At 33.6% G+C, this 14,128-nt stretch overlaps 1 protein-coding gene across 6 annotated transcripts in view; it reads left to right on the forward strand.

Moving 5' to 3' along the window:
* Positions 1-5: 5 nt before the first annotated feature.
* Positions 6-14,128, forward strand: part of LOC128229674 (uncharacterized) — a 67,954-nt gene continuing 53,831 nt past the window's right edge. For 2 of the 6 annotated variants that reach the window (XM_052941453.1, XM_052941459.1), the window contains exon 1: positions 12,157-12,176. The gene's annotated coding sequence lies outside the window, so the exon portion shown is untranslated. Of the gene's footprint in view, positions 99-499; positions 615-5,196; positions 5,320-12,156; positions 12,177-12,479; positions 12,591-14,128 lie in introns of those variants that run through there. The other 4 variants (XM_052941454.1, XM_052941458.1, XM_052941457.1 and 1 more) reach the window with 4 other exon arrangements.

A 14,128-nucleotide genomic window follows, 5' to 3' on the forward strand; every position in this document is an offset into this window, starting at 1 on the left:
AGGTTTGACAGGTCGCGGTAAAGGATGACGTGTATTTTGTTTCCTGACTTTAAAAGTTTGATTTACTGGCGATAGGAATCACCTGAAGCACAGCTGATGTAATACACTCTTTCCATTTATATTTAAGTTATTTTTTATCCGTTTTATCAGTGTTGTCATGTGACTGTTTTCTAAAATTAGTACAGTAACAATTGACCCAGTTTCTGAAAATCATCCAAATGTAAACAAGATAAAAATATTGGTCTTTTAAATCCACGCTCTTAGTTTTGGTCATTATATATGTTAACATTCATCAATAAAGAATTAAATTTGTATAAGGCCTCTTGAATGCTTCTTATTGACCTTCTGCCTGACTGCAAAAAGTTTTTGTAAAGAAAAAAAAATGTAACTTGATTCAAGAGTTATCTGAACCTCTTAAACATGGGCATAAGCCTTGAATGTTGAAAATTATTGCTGCAATGTTGACATATGCGGATTTAATCATGAATTGTGATAATAATCATAAAATTAGTTACATTGATGCCTTTGTGGTCCAGCATTAACCTGTTGCAGATCAAAAGCATTTTCCTGTTCTTTTGTATGTTAATTTGTCTGCATATGAAGAAACAATCAAGGTATTGTCATAACATGTAAAATTAAGGTAATATTAAATGTTAGTGAACATACTTGAATAGTGTTTTTTTAATCATTTACTGTTGTTTGAAATTGTTAAAAAGTTGAAAAGTGTTGAACCCTGACATTAATATTAATATTTTGTAACTGAGCATGAGCAATTGAGTATTGTGTAACCACAGGAATTAAAAGAATCAATTGTTTGCTTTTCTTACAAGATAAGTTTAAATACAATGTAGAATTAAATTTAAGGAGTCAATGATAAGTTATTAAAAGTAAGAAATTTCAAATACTTAGGTACTTAGATTAAATTAAATAACAATTTAATTAATTTCATTAAGCATGAATGTAAATAATTTGAAACAAACTGTGACTCAAGGTTAGACTGTTAATAAATTTATACAAATTTATCTGTGTTAAATACATGTACTACACAAATTGCTATGCACATCTCGACAGCTTGGGATTAATCAACAACCCCTCGTTCTGTAGGTGAACACACTCAATAGGGAAAGGGGATCAGTGCCACTATTATATACTAATACATATCAATTGCCCAGTTACAATCACCCCTAAGTTTGGATATGCTACCTCAGATTTTGGAAATTTGCAATGACCTTGAGGCTTACATTGAATTATTTATGTTGGGCGCCGAATGAAATAGACTGCACGAATTGCTATGTGCTTATGGTGAGGATCAAACCAACATCTTAACACATAATCTGTTAATACAATTTTTACTCAGATAATCAAATATGCAAATCAATTACAAACTAATCAGGTGTATCAATATGGATCATAAATAGATTATCTTCACAGACAAAAATAATTATTGTACAGAAATATGGGCCGCTCAGCACTAAAAAATTGTTCAAATAATCTTAAGTTGTATGTTTAGTCAACTTTTCACATTAAATACAATTATGATTTGTTTCTTTACTCCCAGACAAGGTATTTTACTTGCTACTTCAATCTGTTACATCCATTTAACTTTTTTTCTGAGATATATTTTCTTGTTTCATTCTAAATGACTATCTGGTTGGGCAATGTCCTCCCATGGGCTTCTGTACTTTCCTTTGACAGTTATGAATCATAAAAAACAAAACAAGGATGTGTTAAATATTTAAACATCAGTCTGTGGGTTTTGAAGTTAGTTCTTGATAAATCAATAGAATACAATTTGCATGACTGTCATAATTATAATGAATTTATAACACAAAAAGTGTTGGTTTTGTTCAAAACCTAATAAACTTATAAAGAGACACAGAGAATGGAATGTCAGCCTGGTGCATGTGAAATTAATATTTATTAAGAAATTGCTGTTGTCCAAATATTATACACTTATTCCGTTTATTGGAACTGATTAGAAGTTTTGTTGTTGTTGCATTATTATGCCCCCCTTCGAAGAAGAGGGGTATATTGCTTTGCACAAGCATGTCGGTTGGTCGGTCAGTTGGTAGACCAAAGCTTGTCCGAGTGATAACTCAACAATTCCTGGACGTATGGTCATCAAACTTGACATGAAGGTTGGGCCTGATCAGTAGATGACCCCTATTGATTTTAGGGCTCATCGGGTCAAGGTCACAGTGACCTTTAATGGTAAATGAATTTTAAAGCATGTCCAAATGATAACTCAACAATGCCTAGACCTATGGTCATCAAACTTGATATTGAAGTTGGGCCTGACCAGTAGATGGCCCCTATAGATTTTAGGGGTCATTGGGCCAAAGCTCAAGGTCACAGTGACCTTGAATGGTAAAAGGTCCCAGTGATAACTCCACAATGCCTGCACCCATGGCCCTCAAACTTTACTTGGAGGTTGGGCCTGACCAGTAAATGACCCCTATTGATTTGAGGGGCCAAAGGTCAAGGTCACAGTGACCTTGAAAGCAAACTTGACAATTCCTGGACCTATGGTCATCAAACTTGACATAAAGGTTGGGCCTGACCAGTAGATGACCCTCTTTGACTTTGGGGGTCATCGGGCCAAGGTCAAGGTCACAGTCACCTTTATCTCCCAGTGATATCTCAAGAATGCCTGAACCTATGATCATCAAACTTGACACGGAAGTTGGGCCGGACCAGTAGATGAGTCTTAATGATTTTAGGGACAACGGGTCAAAGGTCACGGTCACAGTGACCTTGAGTGCAAAAATGTTTCGAGTGATAACTCGACAATGCCTGCACCCATGGCCCTCAAACTTGACTTGGAGTTGCGTCTGACCTGTTGATGACCCCTTATGATTTTAGGTATTATCGGGTCAAAGGTCAAGATCACTGTACCTTGTACGAAAAAAGCTTGTCGGTGTGATTACTTGTCAATGCTCTGCACCCATGGCCCTCAAACTTGACATTTAGATTTTTGGTGACCCACTGATGACTCCTATGGATTTTGAGGTCATAGAGTCAAAGGTAATGGTCATAACACACTCTTTCCTCACACTTTGAATGGTCATAATCTTAAAACTACCTTAACGGCATCCAATGTCAGTGAGGAATCAGCTGTCATTTCGGTCCATGCATAGTTCATTCAATTGTCCATATAATCCAGACAACATTGCGCTCAGGGGGGGCATAATGTTTGACAAACATCTCTTGTTTTTACTTAAAATGCTAAATGGAGAATGTCATAAAAACATCAGGCTCCAAACTTGTCACAAAAATTTAATTGGAGCCATACATTATTAAAGACATGATTGCCAGCAAAGCCTCTATAAATGTCAATGTCTGGAAGAGTAATAGTCTTGCCTTTAAAATACTACGTGTTGTTAAAGGAACCTGTCTGATGGTTAGCAATTCACAAGATAACAGAAAGACAATGATTCAGACATGTTATTTTGATCATGTTTAATTTTCAAGGAGGAAATTGTATATTTTTTTAAAGAATTAGCTATTATTTATTGACAAAATGTAATTCCTTTATTGGTTAATTGTATATGTGCAATCAATCCATTCGTTTGTCCATGCTTCTGTTATAATCATTTCTCAGCTGCAATTTGCTTAATTTAAATCTGATTTTGATCAAACTTGTGTAATATTATGGGAAGCTGGGTCACATACAAATATTGTGCCCTCATCTCAAAGGTCAAGGTCAGACTTATAGGTCAGTGTTGTACAATATAGATTTCATAGCAATAATTTGTGTCTCAGACATAACTTTCTAATTATTGATTGTAATTCAATCAAGTTTAAGATAACATGAGAACACTTTCCAAAACTTTCCAAAATAATCGCTCTCTATTCTAAAAGGCCAAGTTCTAACTTAGAGGTCATGTTGCACAATATGTGTTTTTTAGCAATAGCTTGTGTCTCAGCTATTAATGGGAATTCAATCAAATTTCACATATTGTAAAGTACCATTGGAAAGAGGGGCCGTACTAATACTTGCATCAGAAAGGCAATGACTTTTGTATTAAAATATTAATTTCATTGCAATAATTATAAATGGAATATCAAGCAAACTTCAAGTATAGGTCAGAGTTAATTTAGTTTATTTAAGTATTTCGTTGGTTAGAATTTATTAAATAATTTCTTTGTGAATGAGAAACCTAAGGGAGCGGAGCAGTTTTCTATTCACAAAGAAATTACTTAATAAATTCTTACCAACTTGTGTTAGCCCAGGGCTTTCAATTGACCTAAGCTCCTGGGTAATAGCCCCTCCCAAATTGCAGCAGCTTTGAAATTAAGAAGTTTGCCTGTGAAAAAGACCTGTTTATCACTTAATGGGGGACCATGCAATCTAAATGTGACACTGAAATTTCTATTACATACGCAAACAGAAGGCATGGCTCAGTGCGCATGCATACCTACAGCAATTAACTTAATCATGAAAAGTCATCATCAGCAATAAGTATGAGTCTTCACAAATAAGAAACTATTTTAAAAACATTTTAAAAATATAGCACCCCTGATTGGCTGGAAATGTAGTGCGAAAGAATTGTAAAGCAACATTGGAAGGTGTGTCATGCATACAATTTGTGCTCTCATCCCAAAGTTCAAGGTCACACTTATAGGTCATTGTAACACAATATGGATTTCATGCCAATAATTGATGAATAATAAATAATTAGTACATCATCCATTTACAAGGCCAATTAAATCAAATACATTTGTCAAGTTCTGGTGAAAGCTCTTGTGTCTGTCATTCCCACGACCTTCACTAGGGCTTAATATGTTTTGTGTATGCAAGAGATGCCTTTTACAACTGCAATATCTATTACTATTTTTCAACTGTTTTGTGTAATTGAAGCCAAATTATTTTATATTTTCATAATTCAAAGTTAAATTTTATTACGGCATAAATTTCAAACAAAGCTATTGGGTTTTACTTTTGGCGGAACATTTTTTCCGCTTTATGTACTACATGTTGGTACTCATGGGGGGAAATAGAGTTTTTAGTCTTACCCACAATATAATGAAATGTTTACATTGATAATTGATTCCTTTAAAACTATTAACAGGATGTTTATTTTCAATTTTGTATTCAATTTAGTTTAATGACAGTACATTATTGGACATAACTTGTTGACATTATCACACTCTTACAAAGTTAAATTTACATGCAATATGTATTGATGTCTTCAGGGCACAAATTGTTGTTTACTTTAAAATGTCACCAAATTAACTTTCCTAAGATTGTATAATCTTTTGGATTATTGTTCTATCAATTTTAGGAGATGTACATGTTGTAATTATGGAAAAAATAAGGTTTGTGTTCTTTTCTATCATTGTTTTCTCCCCATATCAGACATCTCATGGAATCAATGTTTGTTTTTCATCTTTTTAACAACATCTGATGTTAAACAGTGCTATGTGAGTACATCATAATTTTGATAAATTGGCAGTTAAAGGCAGCAATAGTAGATTAATGATGAGCTCACTCATGTGGCATGAACAGTAAAATAGTCAGATTTTTTTATTCTTACAAAATTTTACTTAAACATTCCTATGATGTTTGACACATTGTGTTGGCATCTAATTTAAGTTTTTTAACTTTTATTGATGTATTTTATGCAAAAAGTTAGCTTTTAATCCAAAAATAAAAACAAGTTTGTACAGACTGTCTTAAAATATAATTTTAACTAAATGGCAAAAATAAGTCTCAAAATCCACAATCCTAAGAAGCCCACTCATTTTAACTCTTGAAATAACTGGTACAGATATGTGTAAACGCAATCTTTGCCTCTTTAAACCTCAAACTCTGGGGCTCTTTTCATAAAGCATCTTAAGTAAAAAAAAATCTTATCTTTAGTTGATTTCATAGTCAAATGAAAAAAAATGTATATGTTTTAACATGTAGTGTTTTTAATATTTTTTTTCAATAAAGTCAATAACAATGACGTGTTTCAGAAAGTTTTTATATCATAAGGCCAATTCTATTTAAAGAATGATATTTGTTAAAAGCATTTTTAGCTCGACTTTTCGAAGAATAAGGAGAGCTATACTACTAACACTGGCGTTGTCGTCGGCGTCACCCCTTGGTTAAGGTTTTTTTGCAAGCACACATAGGTTAATATCTCAGCAACTACTTGAGGTATTGCATTGAGACTTTATATAATGGTACTCAACCACCAAACCTAGTTGTATAGCCAAGTTAGATAACTCTAGTTTGCATTTAATGCAAATAATTGTCCTTTATTATTCGACTTAGAAATTCTGGTTAAGGTTTTGCGTGTTAGCACACATAGATTAATATCTCAGCAACTACTCGAGGTATTGTATTGAGACTTTATACAATGGTACTCAACCATCCAACCTACTTAATTAACCAAGTTAGATAACTCTAGTTTGAATTTTATTCAAATAATGGCCGCATTTTTTATTCGACATAGAAATTCTGGTAAAGGTTTTGCATGTAACCACATTTAAGTCAAAATCTCAGCAAATATATCATGTATTGCATTGAAACTGTACTCACAGGCTCCCAACCATTTAACCTTCTTACTGAATCAAGTATGATAACTCTATCTTTCATATTATATAATTTTTGCCCCTTTATTATGCGACTTAGAAATTCTGGTTAAGGTCTTGCATGTTAGCACACATAGGATAATATCTCAGCAACTACTTGATGTATTGCATTGAGACTTTATTCAATGGTATTCAACCACCCAACCTACTTGAATAACCAAGTTAGATAACTGTGTTTTGCAAATAATGGCCATTATTATAAGACTTAGAAATTCTGGTTAAAATTTTGCATATAACCACATTTATGTTAATATCTCAGCACATCATGTGTTGCATTGAAATCTAATCTTACAGTGATCCATGCATGTTTCGCCAAAACTTTTCAATCCTTACACTGAAAAGCGGTGGAATAGTCAAGCGCGCTATCTCTGTGACAGCTCTTGTTTCTATTCAAATGATTGAAAGCAGACCAATCTGATGTCATACATAAGACATTTTGATATTTAAATGATGTCATGTTGTTTGAAGTGTCACACTGTCATGTCTGTTCTCTTACTTGACCATTTTATGATTTATTACATGTGGCTCTATTATCTCTCAAGATGTATGGCCCTTGATTTGTCAAAATTTGACCAAATACACATTAACAGCTCTCCAACATTTCTTATCCAATCTTTACCAAACTTGGTCGCAATGTTTATCTCAGTTTGATCAACAGTTGGATCACATTATTAACTCTGGAGTTACGGCACATGATTTGAGAAATATTGGCCTTATACACATTGATAGCTCTCAAACTTAAGCATTTCTTATCCAATCTTTTTCATACTTGGTCGCAATTTTTATTTCAGATTGATCAACAGTCGGATCAAATTATTAACTCTGGAGTTATGGCCCATGATTTGTGAAATATTTGCCTAATTCACATTGATAGCTCTCAAACTTAAGCATTTCTTATTAAATCTTTACCAAACTTGGTCGCAATGTTTATCTTAGTTTGATCAACAGTTGGATCACATTATTAACTCAGGAGTTACGGCCAATGATTTGTGAAATATTTGCCTAATTCATATTGATAGCTCTCAAACTTAAGCATTTCTTATTAAATCTTTACCAAACTTGGTCGCAATGTTTATCTTAGTTTGATCAACAGTTGGATCACATTATTAACTCAGGAGTTATGGCCCATGATTTGTGAAATATTTGCCTAATTCATTTTAATAGCTCAGCAACTAAAGCATTTCTTATTCAATCTTTACCAAAGTTGGTCACATTATTGTTCTCAGTTTGATCAACAGTCAGATCACATTATTGACTCAGGAATTATGACCCATGATTTGCGAAATATTTGCCTAATTGACATTGATAGCTCTCCAACTTGAGCATTTCTTATTAAATCTTTACCAAACTTGGTAGCAATGTTTATCTTAGTTTGATCAACAGTCGGATCACATTATTAACTCAGGAGTTATGGCCCATGATTTGTGAAATATTTGCCTAATTCACATTGATAGCTCTCAAACTTAAGCATTTCTTATTAAATCTTTACCAAACTTGGTCGCAATGTTTATCTCAGTTTGATCAACAGTCCGATCACATCATTCACTTAGGAGTTATGGCCCATGATTTGTGAAATATTGGCCTAATTCATTTTGACAGCTCTCGAACTTAAGCATTTCTTATTAAATCTTTACCAAACTTGGTCGCAATGTTTATCTCAGTTTGATCAACAGTCGGATCACATTATTAACTCAGGAGTTATGGCTCATGATTTGTGAAATATTGGCCTAATTCACTTTGACAGCTCTCCAACCTGAGCTTTTGTTATCCAATCTTGACTACATTGGGATACAATGTTTTAAGCATGTTCTATCATGAACAAATTTGGTCTTCAGCTTCATTCTGAATTCAATAGTATACCTTTATTGAATGGCATGCCGGTCAATATTCAAAAACTATTTGCCAAGGGTTTGGGACGCACCAGTGAACTATTGCCGAGGCCTTTCTTCCCTGATAGTGGGCAAATAATGTTGGCTATTGATCAAAAACTCATCCAACAACTGTTTGACATAAGAAAATAATGTTTTGATGTAATTCTTATTCACACTAATTTTTGATAATAAAAGTTCCATTTCACAATTAAAATAGTAGCAGTGATTTCTAGTGTTACTAGAATTTTTTTAAACAAACACCTGTCTCAACAGATAAAGTTCAAACTAGGTCACTTTGAAACACAGTTTTATTAAGAATGAAAAAGTTTTCATATAATTAGATTTTTATGCCCCCGAAGGTGGGCATATTAAAATCGCACCGTCCGTCCGTCCGTCCATCCGTCCGTCCGTGTGTCCGGCTCAATAACTCGTGTCCGGGCTGTAACTTTCCCTTGTATGGACAGATTTTAAAATAACTTGCCACATGTGTTCCACATACCAAGACGACGTGTCGCGTGCAAGACCCGTGTCCCTACCTCAAAGGTCAAGGTCACACTTAGTGTTTATTCACAATGGAGTGCTGCATATAAGGACATAGATTATAGGTTGTCGTGTCCGGGCTGTAACTTTCCCTTGTATGGACAGATTTTAAAATGACTTGCCACATGTGTTCCACATACCAAGACGATGTGTCGCGTGCAAGACCCGTGCCCCTTCCTCTAAGGTCAAGGTCAAACTTAGTGTTTATTCACAATGGAGTGCTGCATATAGGACATAGAGTATAGGTTGTCGTGTCCGGGCTGTAACTTTCCCTTGTATGGACAGATTTTAAAATAACTTGCCACATGTGTTCCACATACCAAGACGACATGTCGCTTGCAAGACCTGTGTCCCTACCTCTATGGTCAAGGTCACACTTAGATGTTTATTCACAACAGAGTGCTGCATATAAGGACATAAAGTATAAGTTGTCGTGTCCGGGCTGTAACTTTCCCTTGTATGGACAGATTTTAAAATAACTTGCCACATGTGTTCCACATACCAAGACGACGTGTCGCATGACAGACCCGTGTCCCTATATCTAAGGTCAAGGTCACACTTGGGTGTTTATTCACAATGGAATGCTGCATTTATAAGGACATAGAGTATAGGTTGTCGTGTCCAGGCTGTAACTTTCTCTTGTATGGACAGATTTTAAAATGACTTGCCACATGTGTCCGACATACCAAGACGACATGTCACGTGCAAGACCAATGTCCCTACCTCTAAGTTCAAGGTCACACTTAGTGTTTATTCACAATGGAATGCTGCTTATAAGGACATAACAGTGTTGGTTGTCAAGTATGGGTGGTATTTTTTTATGTTTAGAGGCAATTTAAAATAACTTGCCATATGTATTTGACACGTAAAGGCAAGATCAACTTTTCATGTACTGACCTTGTTCATAGGTCAATGTCACAATCGGGGGCATTCGTCACATACTGTGACAGCTCTTGTTCAATTTTACTTTTTAATTAAATGAAACATAATTTAATATAATTTCTTTCAACCTGGCTCTGATAAGTTTTACTAAATATAGCAAAATGAACAAATATGCAATTATTGTTTAATTAACTAATAGACAAAGTTTTAGCCTCAAGAAATCTTTGAACTTTTGGCTAACGAACTATTGATCAGTTCTATAGCAAAAACTATTAATTAGTGATTTACATATATATAGGAAGTCATGTAATAATGTACTGACTAGTATTGCCCTAGTTATATCAGTCCTACTCATAAATTAATTATCAAATATTAACTACTCAGTTTCCATTTCCTAAATGAACTGCCTTTCGGCAGTTGCGTTTACAGTATCAACCAATGAACGCGACATCTTCGGATATGTTCGGATCGCAATTCATCGCATAACAATAAACATTAAAAGTTTTGATCTTGTCTTTGTTTGTATAGTGTTGGCAGGTCCCGTAAAATATATATCAACACGTTAATTTATTATATTTTAAATGTATTGTTGCCATTTAGTGATTAAATTTTATGTTTTAAAGTGATTTCAAGTGGTTGATCTTTTCCCGCGTTATTGTGACGTCATTTGAAAAAATGATTCCGGTTACAGTCGGGTCTTTCTATTTACAGAATGGGTAAGAAAGGGTTACTGAAAGGTTTTGTAAATGAAATAAAGTATTTTTTAACAATTCTTGAATGAAATAATGAATTATTGGTGTAAATATAATTAATGAATTGTGGGGTTGATGTCATTAGTAAATTGAATCTAACCTTTTATATGAATGTCTCTGAAATTTTAGGAAAACCTTTTTTAATGATGTCATTGGACAGTACCCTATTTTTGGACTTAAATTCACTTTAAGAAAACATAAAACAGCTTCAAAAACAGTGCTTATGATACATAAAAAAATAGATAACACATTGGATCTTTTGTGTGCAGATTACTGTCTATGTAAACAAAACAGTTTCAAAAGAGATTTGAAGATGTAGTGTTGGTCCGCATTGTCTCTGTTGAAATCAGGGAACAGTTATAGTAAGTTTGAGAAATTAAAACAAAAAATCTCAAACTGTAAAAGTTACCTTAATACCCAAAGTAAGCATTGTTCAACACTGTATGCAACATGAATTGCTGTTCAGAGAGTTAATTGTACATTGAAATACTGATAAAAATCGTGACAGGCTTGTGGGATGTCATAATGACGTTACCAGCTGCCCTACATCCTGCATCTTTCTCTTATGATTTTTTGTAGGATTTTTTGCTTTGTTTTATTTACAAACATGCAAATTAAAAAAGATATACACATGCAATGAGACATTCTTTACTTCTCCATGTCATGAAGCTGGCTGTGTTTATGTTATTTTGTTTTGGGCCTTCCAAGGTGCAAAAGTGGGTGGAGAAGGCTAATAATTAAAACATTTCAAAAGTTTGTTTTATTTAGTTTTGAGGAATAATCTTTTTAGGGAGTAAATCATACATCCTTTACCACTTGTTTTGGGGTATATATTTGACCAAATTTTATGAAAGAAGAATTTATCAACATTTTCACTTTTTTGGAAAAGTCTGCCAACAAAATAACTATGTTTTTGGGTCAAAATGCTCCAGACTACATAAACAACATTTTGTGAGTTTTTGATGATATTTTTATAAATAAAAAAGATATTCAATAATATAGTTGAACATAGTGGGTTAAACTGACATTTCCTGGTTAGAAAAATGTGAATATCTTGCTGAAAATAGCTGCAATCAGCCTCAAGACACTGTTGATTGCACAGTATGTACTATTTTGACACAAAAACATATTCATTTTGTATAAAGACATTTTGGGAAAAGTGCAAATGCTTTTTGTTAAAAATGATATGAAATGTTCTTTTGTAAAATTTGCTTTACTCCTAATTACCGCTACACATGTTGCAACTGATATATATGTAATTATGCTTGCTGAATATTGAACATCGACCGATTTTTGCACTGTGGAAGGCCCTTAAACTTTGGTTGGAAGGTCGCATATAATCAAATTTCACCATTATTAACATTTTTCAATTATTGGTATGAGGCTCAACCATACACACACTAACAACTAGCATACTTGATAAAAGTGAAATATGGATATAATGAACTAAAGCAAAAAATGATTGAAAACGAGGAAAAGTTAAAAAAGGATACTTCTAAGATCTTGTATTAAATTAAACTCAATGGAGCTAGCTATATATGCTCTTCAGGTAAACTTTAGAATACAATCATTGTTTCTATTGGCTCTTATTTATTCATTCAAACGAAATTTTTCTGATTGCTTTTCTACAGAGATAATTGAACAGGCATTCAAGATTTACTATTGTAAAAAAATCTCCTGATCTTATAATACAATGGCACACAGCCTAGCAGCATAACAGCTTTGTTCAATGTGGTTTTGAATCATACAGAAGTATTATATTACTTAAACATTCAAAATGCCCATGCTTGAAGATAATACTCGGGAGTGCAACTTGATATCTCGTCTTTCCGTTCATTTCGTTCTGATTTAGGTCAAAGTCCTTGTGATTATGCTTATTTAGAACATAAGCCAAAACAAGTTGTTACACTTGAGTGATTTCCTTGAAACTTTGTGACTTTTCAGGAATTAGTTTGATACTAAAGTGAGTAAGTTTTATAAATAGAGTAAATGTTGAACAAACAACTTCCTTTGTATGTTATCTGAACAGGTATTTTTGTCTCGCTGTTAAAAATGTTATTCTACGTAGGTTGAACATGTTGTCATGGACTAATTTGCTTATTATTGCCCTTCTTTGTAAGGATTGGTGAAGAAGAAAATGGTGAAGATTGATTAAATACATATTCTACATTCAATTTGATATTATTATAACAGACATATACTTTAAGCTCATCTGATTTAATAAGTTGTCAGCGGGTGCAAAAAATCAACTCATGGCCATAACTGCAAAACTATTAATAGATGATTAATGTTCACTATGTAAATGTTAGATAGCATGGAGTTAAATCTTAATGCTTAAAAATGGGCAGAGTGAGTGTACCCAATAAGCCCTTCTTTATCATTAAGTTTTTACTTTAGGTCATGTAACTGACTTGGATGTTCAACCTAATTGTCAACACAAAATCTGACACAGGTAGTGTGTATCAGATGACTGGCAGTGGGTGGACCAGTAAATACCCGCGAAAGTATTTATACAAACAACTGCGAAAGTTGAAATTCTAAATGATTAAGCCTGGTACTTAATGATTGCCTATCTGCAATTTCATTGGCAGAAAAAGTAGGTTGTATTATAAGATGAAACTTGGAACACATGTTAACAATGGCCATCCAGTTTCCCCCTACAACACAAGACCACACTCTTCCGCAACATCTTGCCATAGAGAGTGACTAAGCATAAGTTAATATAACTTTCTTCACAATCGTTCAAGTTTAAGCTTATGACTTTGCACATAATGCCACATATTAATATAGCAGTCCCTTGACTCAGGCTTGAATATTTATGCCCCTTGATAAATTGAAATAAATGGATGAGCAATGGTATCTACCTGCTGCAGGTATTTTTTTATTTTTTTTTTTAAATGAAATTGTATTAATATAAGTTGTAAATTCTTTAATTTATTTGTTACAGCAATGGCCAATAAACTGGACAAAATTTATCTTAAAGGCAATGCTCCCTGTGGTTACAAGGCATAAGGACAGTCACATTGATTAGCAGTATTTCACCCATCACTCATACAAATATTTGATGCCCTATATATATATATATATATATATATATATAATTTTTCCAGTTTTCTGTGTTTATCAATGGTCACAGCTTTATTACCAATCATACTTTCAAACATTAGTTACTCTACAAATAGATCTGATCAGGGCCTCACAAAGTCTGCTGTTTTTAACATTGAAAACAACTGTAAATGTCCTAGGAAAGGCACTAGGCGCATCCTTTTTTGTCTAAAAAAATACCTTGAATAGAAACTAAAAATCTTTGTAGAATTTAGGGTAGGTAAGCTATGGGCCAAACTTTTCTTTTTTTGGAGAACCGTGATTTTGTACCAGACCTACCTATAGCAGGGTATACCACTATCTCCTCCATCTGTATGTCATTCATGTGTTGGTGAACTTCACTGCTCTACATAACACAACATTGAGTTGTATTTTAAGTATATCATCATTAAAGTG

Source organism: Mya arenaria, chromosome 4, assembly GCF_026914265.1.
Source record: "Mya arenaria isolate MELC-2E11 chromosome 4, ASM2691426v1".
NCBI lineage: Eukaryota > Metazoa > Mollusca > Bivalvia > Myida > Myidae > Mya > Mya arenaria.